The 10268-nt window shown below is 39.5% G+C and overlaps 1 non-coding gene across 1 annotated transcript; it reads left to right on the forward strand.

The window, feature by feature from the left end:
• The first annotated feature begins 8790 nt into the window (after positions 1-8790).
• On the forward strand, positions 8791-8919 carry LOC123633767. Its single transcript, XR_006733773.1, has one exon. It is a non-coding gene; the product is annotated as a small nucleolar RNA SNORA2/SNORA34 family (small nucleolar RNA).
• Positions 8920-10268: the final 1349 nt, after the last annotated feature.

A 10268-nucleotide genomic window follows, 5' to 3' on the forward strand; every position in this document is an offset into this window, starting at 1 on the left:
AGCTTTCTGGGGGAGAGGCGGGCAGTGCAAAAGCCTCCTACCGACAGGACGGCAGATGCATCTTTTTTTATTTTTATTTATTTAATTTATTTCTGAGACATAGTCTCACACTGTCTCCCCAGGCTAGAGTACAGTGGCGTCATCATAGCTCACAGCAACCTCAAACTCCTGGGCTCAATCGATCCTCCTGCCTCAGCCTCCCAAGTAGCTGGGACTACCAGGCATGCGCCACCATGCCCGGCTAATTTATTCTATTTTTAGTTGTCCAGCTAATTTCTTTCTATCTTAACTTTGGTGAAAACATCAAAATCTTTTCATGAATTAAATACGTCGTGCTGCACTCCTAGTGTTGCATACGTAGTAACTGCACCATCACAGGCCAGGTATGGTGGCTCACGCCTGTAATCCTAGCACTCTGGGAGGCCAAGACGGGAGGATCACTTGAGGTCAGGAGTTCAAGACCAGCCTGAGCAACAGTGAGACCCCGTCTCTACTAAAAATAGAAAAAATTACCCAAGTGTGGTGGTGCGCACCTGTAGTCCCAGCTACTTGGGAGACTGAGGCAGGAAGATTGCTTGAGCCTAGGAGTTTGAGGTTGCTGTGAGCTAAGCTGATGCCACAGCAGTCTAACCTGGGCAACAGAGTGAGACAATGTCTCAAAAAAATAAATAAATAAAAATAAATTTAAAAAAAATAAAAAAAATTAGCCAGGCATGGTAGCATGTACCTGTAGTCCCAGCTACTTGGGAGGCCAAGGCAGAAGGATCGCTTAAGGCCAGGAATTTGAGGTTGCAGTGAGCTATGATGATGCCACTGCACTCTAGCCTGGGAAACAGAACAAGACCCTGTCCCAGGCAAAAAAAAAAAAAGAACAAGTTTTAAGTATTCCAGCCAGAAATGAGATACTATGTTATGACCTAAGATTGAAAATGAAGTGGTGTCACTTCTGCACAGTTGGTTGCAGCCTACCCAGACCTCAGGGGGAAGGGAATCAGACTCCATCTCTTTATGAGGAAGTGGTAAGGTTCTAAAAGAGCCTATGCGATGGAAGAGATTCTTGTAACTATTCTTGTAGATATTTATCTTTGGAAGATAGCATCAGCCACAGTGCCCATGGTCGTAACTATCTCACTTTTCTCTGCCTTTTTTTTTTTTTTCTAGAGACCATGTCATTATGTTACCTGGGCTGAAATATGAATGCTAATTTTTTTTTAACTGTGAAGTGTACCACCAACCAAATTGACATTAGAGAGTATATAAGTAAAATACAAGCATGGGTTGGAAACTAAAATGTATACCAAGTATGCTGGTGGTATCTTTATGAATTGACTCTTGAGGAACTCAGATAAGAGTAAAAACATCCTATGGACCTACATAAATTGTTTCACCTAAACTTTCTTGCTGTAGTTTTTTTGTGTATGTGGTAAAATGTACATGATATAAAAGTTACCATTTTCCAGCCTGAGCAAGAGTGGGAACCCATCTCTACTAAAAAATAGAAAAACTTAGCCAGGCGTGCTGGCACACGCCTGTAGCCTCAGCTACTTGAGAGGCCGAGACAGGAGGATCACCTGAGCCCAGGAGTTTGAGGTTGCTGTGAGCTAGGCTGATGCTGTGGCACTCTAGGCCAGGCAACAGAGTGAGACTCCATCTCAAGAAAAAATAAAAGTTACCATTTTAACCATTTTTGATTGTACACTCAGTGACATTAGGTACATTCACATTGTTGAGCAGCCGTTACCACTATCCATTTCCAGAACTTTTCCATCATCCCAAACTGATACTCTACACACATTAAACACGAACTCCTTATTCCCGCCCCCTTGACCCAGCCTTTATGTAGTTTTTAAAATGTACTATTTGACATATTTCTGATACTTAATTTTATTTAATATTATTACAATTGGATTTTCTGACAGTGTTGTTTAACTTTTAGAAATTTGCATCAGTATTTATCTAACGGTCACTAAAACATTAACTATAAACACCAAAAGTGTCTAAGAAAAGATAAACAGCAGTATACACGTACGTATATACACACACGTATGTATCTACCTTGCCACGGAAATAAAGAGGTAAAAGATGACTTAAATATACCTCCAAAAGTTTATACCTTAGTTTTAATCACTGTTCTCTATTTTATTGCTTTACTAATTTGGGCACTTAATATCTCAAGTAGAATATTTGAAATATTTGGTGCCTTATTCCTTCGATTTCCTAGTGTCCTCTTAGGGGAAGACTAGAATTTTTCTTTTCAAGTAACAAACCTATAGACCTGTATGCTGTAAATCTTATTCTAAGGCATTCAGGCCAAAAATAAAATTCATAATCAATACCCCCCCAACACACACACACACATGCACCCCATATGTATGCAACCTGATGATTAGAAAACCGCACTAGTTCTTCTAAAGTTTAAGATGAAATGGTAGATACGTGAAAGGACAGAGTTAAGGTTGTAGGTGTCTTCTTCTATCAAGATGGGGTCACGGATGGCTGGGCATGGTGGCTCATGCCCTAGCACTCTGGAAGGCAGAGGTGGGAGGAACACTTGAGCTCAGGAGTTCGAGACCAGACTCAGCAAGAGTGAGACCCCGTCTCTACTAAAAATAGAAAGAAATTAGCCAAACAACTAAAAATAGAAAAAATTAGCTGGGCATGGTGGCCCATGCCAGTAGTCCCAGCTACTCGGGAGGCTGAGGCAGGAGGATTGCTTGAGCCCAGGAGTTTAAGGTTTCTGTGAGCTAAGCTGACCCCATGGCACTCTAGCCCAGGCAACAGAGTATGACTCTGTCTCAAAAAAAAAAAAAAAACTGGGGTCACAGGACACACTGGCCCTCCATCCTGAAACAGGAGCACTGGAGACACTGGACATGATGCAATGAAGAGCAGCGATCACTGAAAGACAGGAAATGAATGAGGTGAGCCCTGCAGTTCCTCCAGCTCACTGACTGGAGAAAGTTTTCAGGCTGCAACACAGAGAGGGGGGACCAAGGAGGAGCCCAGCAGCCTCTCCAGGTTGAATAAACAGGGCCAGAAGTTCAGAAAGCCAAAATGGCTAGAGTACACAGGGCAAGTACCAGAAAGGAGAGAGCTGCACTTTGAGGGAATTCTGGAGGCTTGTAGAGGACCCTCCCTGAGTATTCAGTTGAGTAATGTATTAACCACCACATGCATATGAAGAAACTCCCCGAGGCCAGGGAGAGAACCACCTGGAAGGATTGGAGCGTACAGTGCCCATTGCCCACACAGGCCAAACATAGTGCATGCTTTCAATAGCCAGAGTGGAAAACCTCCAAATTCAAAGCACATTGGTTAAAGTGTGAAGGAGGTCATTTCTTGGTAGGAGGGAGAATTAACCTTAGACAAAACAGCTCTGGTTCCACTTAAGAAAGTTTGAAAGCAAGACCTAAAAAGAACAAACTGTTTTCAATAACTTAACTGAATCCCAAAACAGCACTCACAAATATTCATAAAAATACAAAAATAGCCAGCATCCAACAAGGTAAAAGTCACAAGGTCTGGCGTCCAATTTAAAATTACCAGGCATGAGAAGAAAGAGGAAAATACAACTCATAACGAGAAGAAAAATTAATCAACTGAAACTGACCCAGAAATGACACTGATGATAGACTTGGTAGACAAGGATATTAAAATACCTGTTATAACTATATTCCATTTATTCAGGAACATATGGAATTGAGTATGTTAAGGATTGAATTTATTAAGTAGAAATGTGGAAGATATAACAAAGGTCCAAATCAAACGTCTAGAGATGAAAACCACAATGACTGAGAAGAAAAATACACAAGATGGGCTTAATGGCAGAGTAGCCACTGCAGAAGAAAAGATTACCAAACTTGAAGGCATAGCCATAGAAACTATCCAGAATGAAACACAGAGAAAAAAGACTGCATAAAAGTGAACAGACCAGACACAAAAGAACAAATATTGTATGATTCCACTTACATAAACTATCTAGAACAGGCAAATACACAAAGACAGAAAGCAGATTGGAGGTTATCAGGGACTGGATGGAGGAAGGAATGCGGAACTGTTGCCTAATGGCTACAGAGTTTCTATTTGGGGTGATGAAATGTTTTAGAAATGGAGAGCAGTGATGATTGCATACAATTGTAACTGTAATTAATACCATCAAGCTGTACACTTAAAATGGTTATAATGTCAAATTTTATTTATATATATTTTACCATAATATTAATTACATAAAACAAGCTGTTTAAAAAAAAATGAACAAGGCTGGGTGTGGTGGCTCACGCCTGTAATTCTAGCACTCTGGGAGGCTGAGGCAGGAGGATCGCTGGGGGTCAGGAGTTCGAGACCAGCTCTGAGCAAGAGTGAGACCCCGTCTCTACTAAAAATAGAAAGAAATTATATGGCCAACTAAAAATATATATAGAAAAAATTAGCCGGGCATGGTGGCACACGCCTGTAATCCTAGCTACTTGGGAGGCTGAGGCAGTAGGATCGCTTGAGCCCAGGAGTTTGAGGTTGCTGTGAGCTAAGCTGATGCCACGGCACTCTAGCCTGGGTAACAGAGTGAGACTCTGTCTCAAAAAAAAAAAAAAAAATCCGAATAGAGCATCGGTGAACTGTGAGATAACCCCAAGCACCCAGTATATGTGTACCTGGAGTTCCCAAAAGTAGGGAGAGGAGAGAGAAAGAGAAACCAAAACATGGAAGAAATAAGAGCTAACATTTTTTTAACAAATTGGATGCAAACTGTAAACCTACAGACCCAAGAAACTCAACAAGTCTTAAGTGCACAAAACATGAAAAAAAATTACATCAAGACACATCATAATCAAATTGCTTAAAATCAGTGATAAAGAGAAAAATCTTAAAATTTGCCAAAGAAAAAAGGCACATTAGGTATATGGGAACAAAAATAAGGATGACAACAATTTTCTCATCAGAAATAATGAAGACAGTAGATTGACATCTTTATAACTGCCAACCTGAAATTTCTATGCCCAGCAATAATATTTTGAAAAAAAATGGAGGCAAAATATATAGAAAACTAATGACAAAAAATTGGCTCTTGGAAAATAGACAAAATTGACAAACTTTTAGCTAGACTCGCAAAGAAAAAAAAACAAATAACTAAAATTAGAAATAAGGTTGGAGCCTTACCTTACACCATATATAAAAATTAACTCCAAATGGATCAAACACCTAAACTTAAAAGGTAAAACTATAAAAGTTTTGAAGAAAACACTGTGGAAATTCATGACATTGAATTTGGCAACAATTTAATGGTTATGATACCAAAAACACAGGCAAAAATAAATAAATAAATAAATTAGAGTTCATCAAAATTAAGAACTTTTGTTCGTCAAAGGATACTATCAAAAAGCAAAAGGACAATCTACAGGATGGGATAAAATATTTGTAAATTATATTTATAACAAAGGCTTAATATCCAGAATATATAAAGAACACTCATGGGCCAGGTGTGGTGGCTCATGCCTGTAAGCCTAGCACTCTGGGAGGCTGAGGTGGGAGGATCACTTGAGCTCAGTTCAAGACCAGCCTAAGCCAGAGCGAAACCCCATCTCTACTAAATATAGAAAAAAGTAGCTGGGCATAATGGCACATGCGTGTAGTCTCAGCTACTCAGGAGGCTGAGGCAGGAAGATTGCTTAAGCCCATGAGTTTGAGGTTGCTGTGAGCTAAGCTGACGCCACAGCACTCTAGCCGGGGCAACAGAGTGAGACTCTGTCTCAAAAAAGAATACTCACAACTCAACTATAAAAAACAAATGATCCAATTTGAAAATGGGAAAAGGACTTGAATAGACATTTCTCCAAAAAAGATATACAAATAGCAAATAAGCACATGAAAAGATGCTCAATATTATTAATAATCAGGGAAATGCAAATCAAAACCACCATGAGCTACCACTTCACGTCTATTAGGATGGCTATAATGTTTTGGAAAAAAAAGGAAAATGACAAATGTTGGTGAGAATATGGAGAAATTGGAACTCTTCTGTAGTGCTGGTGGAAATGTAAAATGGTGCAGCCACTGTGCAAAACATTTTGGCAGCTTTTCAAAAACATAAACATAGCACTCTGGGAGACTGAGGCGGGCGGATCGTTTGAGCTCAGGAGTTCAAGACCAGCCTGAGCAAGAGCGAGACCCCTTCTCTACTAAAAATAGAAAGAAATTAGCTGGACAACCAAAAAAATATATGGAGAAAAAATTAGCCAGGCATGGTGGCGCATGCCTGTAGTTCCAACTACTCAGGAGGCTGAGGCAGTAGGATTGCTCGAGCCCAGGAGTTTGAGGTTGCTGTGAGCTAGGCTGACGCCATGGCACTCTAGTCTGGGCAACAGAGTGAGACTCTGTCTCAAAAACAAACAAAAAAAAAAAAAACCTCACAAAAACATAAACATAGAACTACCACATAAGCCAGTAATGTCACTCCTGTTAATATGTATCCAAAAGAATTGAAAGCAGAAATTTGAACAGATATTTGTTCACCAATTGCTATGGTTTGAATGTCACCTCCAAAACATGTTGAAATTTAATTGCTATTGTGATGGTATTAAGAGGTAGGACCATTAAGAGGTGATTTCAATAAATAATTTTACCAAGTGCACACTGAACATTTACTAAGACAGACTATATTCTGGGCCATGAAACAAGTCTCAATAAATTCAAAAGAATTCAAGTCATACAAAATGACCACATGTAATTAAACTAGAAGCCAATAACAGAAAGATCTTTAGAAAATGCCCCTAAATATTTGAAAATTAAATAATGTACTTCTCAATGGATCAAAGAATAAATTAAAAAGGAAATTAGAGGCCAGGTGAGGTGGCTCACACCTGTAATGCTAGCATTTTGGGAGGCCAAGATGGTAGGATTGTTTGAGGCCAGGAGTTCAAGACCAGCCTGAGCAAGAGTGAGACCTCATCTCTACAAAAAATAGAAAAATTACCCAGGTATGGTGGTTCTCACCTGTAGCCCCACCTACTAGGGAGGCTAAGGCAGAAGGATCGTCACTTGAGGTCAGGAATTTGAGGTTGAAGTGAGCTATGATGACACCACTGCACTCTAGCCTGGGTGACAGAGCAAGACCCTGTCTTTAAAAAAAATAAAATAAAATAAAGCACAGCATATCAGAAGATATGGGATGCCACTAAAACAGTATTTAGGAAGAAATTTATAGCACTAAATGCTATGTTAGAAAACAACAAAGTTCTAAAATCAATTATCTTAGCTTCAAGTTTAAGAAACTAAGAAAAGAAGACCTAATAAAACCCCAAGCAAGTAGAAGAATGGAAATACTAAAGATCAGTGGGAAAATCAATAGAGAAAAATAAATGAAACCAAAAGCAGGTTCTTGGTCTCAAACTCCTGACATCAAGGTTTTTTTTGTTGTGTTTTCTTTTTTGTTTGTTTGTTTGTTTGTTTTTGAGACAGAGTCTCACTCTGTTGCCCAGGATAGAGTGTCATGGCATCAGCCTAGCTCACAGCAACCTCCAACTCCTGGGCTCAAGTGATCCTCCTGCCTCAGCCTCCCCAGTAGCTGGGACTACAGGTATGTGCCACCACGCCTGGCTAATTTTTCTGTGTTAGTTGCCTGGCTAATTTCTTTCTATTTTTAGTAGAGATGGAGTCTCGTTCTTGCTGAGACTGGTCTCAAACTCCTGACCTCAAGTGATCCTCCCACCTCGGCCTCCCTGAGTGCTAGGATTACACAGGTGTGAGCTACCACATCCAGCCTAAAAAAGCAGGTTCTTGGAGATCAACAAACTTCATAAACCTTTATTCAGACTAATCAGAACAAACGAAAAATGACACAAATAATGAATATAAAGAATGAAAGAGACAATGTCACTATAGATTCCACAGATGTATAAATAAGGGGATATTATGAACAACTTACACCAATAAACTCAACAACTTAGAGAAAACAGGCAAATTCTCTGGAAAAAATTAATTACCCAAGCTCATTCTAGGAAAAAGTAGATAACCTAATAGCCCTATATTTATTAAAGAAATTGAAAAGTTTAAAACTCTTCCCACAAAGAAAACTCCAGGCCCAGATGGTTTCACTGGTGAATTCTACCAAACACTTAATGACACTTCACCAAAACAAAAAGATGTATAGATGGCAATAAGCACATGAAAGGATGCTTATTAGTCATTAGAGAAATGCAAATTAAATCATGAGATACCAACACACACCTGTTATAACATCTAAAATTAGGAAGACTGACCATCCCAATTGTTAGGATATAGAACAACTACACTTCTCACCTTCCCCTGGTGAAAATGCAAAATGCTTAAAACAGTTTGGAAAACAGTGTAGTGGCTTCTTAAAAAGTGAAAAATATAAATACCATAAAATTCAGCCATTCCGCTCCTAGGTATTTAACTAAGATAAATGAAATCATATGTCCACACAACTTGCACATGAATGTTCTCAGCAGTCTTGTTTGTAACAACCAAAACTTGGAAACGACACATATCAATAAGTAAGCAGATAAACAAATTATGCTATATCCTTGCAATGGAATACTACCCATCAATAATAAGGAACGGACTATTGATGTAAATAACAACTTGGATGAATCTCAATTCTTGAGTGAAAGTAGCAAGACAAAAAGAGAGTACATACTGTACGAAGCCATTTATACAAAATTCTAGAAAATGCAATCTGTAGCAGGAGGAAGCAGATCAGTGGTTGCCTGGGGAAAGGGGTGGGAGGCTGAGGAGGAAATGGGCAAAAGGAAGGGATTTAACAGGGTCTGACATTTGGCCCTGGATCAAGGCCAGCAGTTTGCTGAAGTTGGTGGTTTCAAGCAAGAACCTGTTGAATTCCGTTTCTATAGTCTGTTGGCCATCTCGGAAATAGAGTGGTCAATTCATTAGAAAGAAGCATCTGAGTGAAAAAAATTAACAATAAAAGCAAATACAAAAAAATAAAAGGGTCTGAACAAACTTCTGAGGGATAACGCTGATGTTCGTCATCTTCCATGTGGTAATGGTTTCACATTGTAGTATTAATACATGTCAGAGTTTACCAAATTATACACTTGGAACATGCAGCTTATTATATGTCAATTTTACCTCAATAAAGCTGTTAAAGTGAAATAGTAGGCCGGGCGCAGTGTAATCCCAGCACTCTGGGAGGCCGAGGCAGGAGGATCACTTGAGCTCAGATGTTCGAGACCAGCCAGAGCAAGAGCGAGACCCTGTCTCTACTAAAAACAGAAAATGTAGCCGGGCACAGTGGCATGTGCCTGTAGTCCCAGCGACTTGGGAGGCTGAAGGAAGAGGATTGCTTGAGCCCAGGAGTTGGAGGTTGCAGTGAGCTATGATGACACCACTGTACCCCCACCCAGGGCGACAGAGTGAGGCTCTGTCTCAAAAAAAAAAAAAAAAAAAAGTGAAATAGTACAACAACTAAAGGATTATGGATATTTTTTTATAATATTCTTCGATAATTTTGTTTTAGAAAATTAAAGCTTCCAAAGCTTTAGATAACATTATTAAACTCATGGCTTGTTATAATATTTTAAAGCAAAATACATAAAATGTAGTAAAAAGATGTTCTATATTACAGAGAAAAGAGTCTACCTCAGAAAAGGGAAAATAAAAGACATATTATTATAAGAAAGGGCTTAGTAAATTATAATTAAGTTTAAAATATCTGCATAAATTCATGAGCTTTGTTTTGGGGGTTTTTTTTATGAGCTTTGTTTTTAAATAAAACATAATTTTTGGATTTTTTGAGACAGAGCCTCCCTCTGTTGCCCTGGGTAGAGTGCTGTGGCGTCAGCCTAGCTCGCAGCAACCTCAAAGTCCTGGGCTCAAGTGATCCTCCTGCCTCAGCCTCCCAAGTAGCTAGGACTACTGGCATGCGCCACCACACCCAGCTAATCTTTTCTATTTTTAGTACAGATGGGGTCTTACTCTTTGCTCAGGCTGTTCTCAAACTCCTGACCTCAAGCCATCCTCCCTCCTCGGCCTCCCAGAGTGCTAGGATTACAGGCGTGAGCTGCTGTGCCTGGCCAGTAATTTTTTTTGTTCTGTCATCCCACAATGCTCTCAATATTCTTGTGAAACCATAAAAATATGTATTCCTATGGCCCATATTTTGGTCTCTAATAGGATGTTTGAATAATACAGGGCCGAGGCTCCTTGCAAAGAGTAACAGATTCCATGTTTGAGGCAGAGAACCTTAAAATGGGCCTAGAACATCTTGCTGTCAAAAAGCAAGAGTGTTTTGA

The sequence above is a fragment of the Lemur catta genome, chromosome 2 (genome assembly GCF_020740605.2).
Source record: "Lemur catta isolate mLemCat1 chromosome 2, mLemCat1.pri, whole genome shotgun sequence".
In the NCBI taxonomy this organism is placed as follows: Eukaryota; Metazoa; Chordata; class Mammalia; order Primates; family Lemuridae; genus Lemur; species Lemur catta.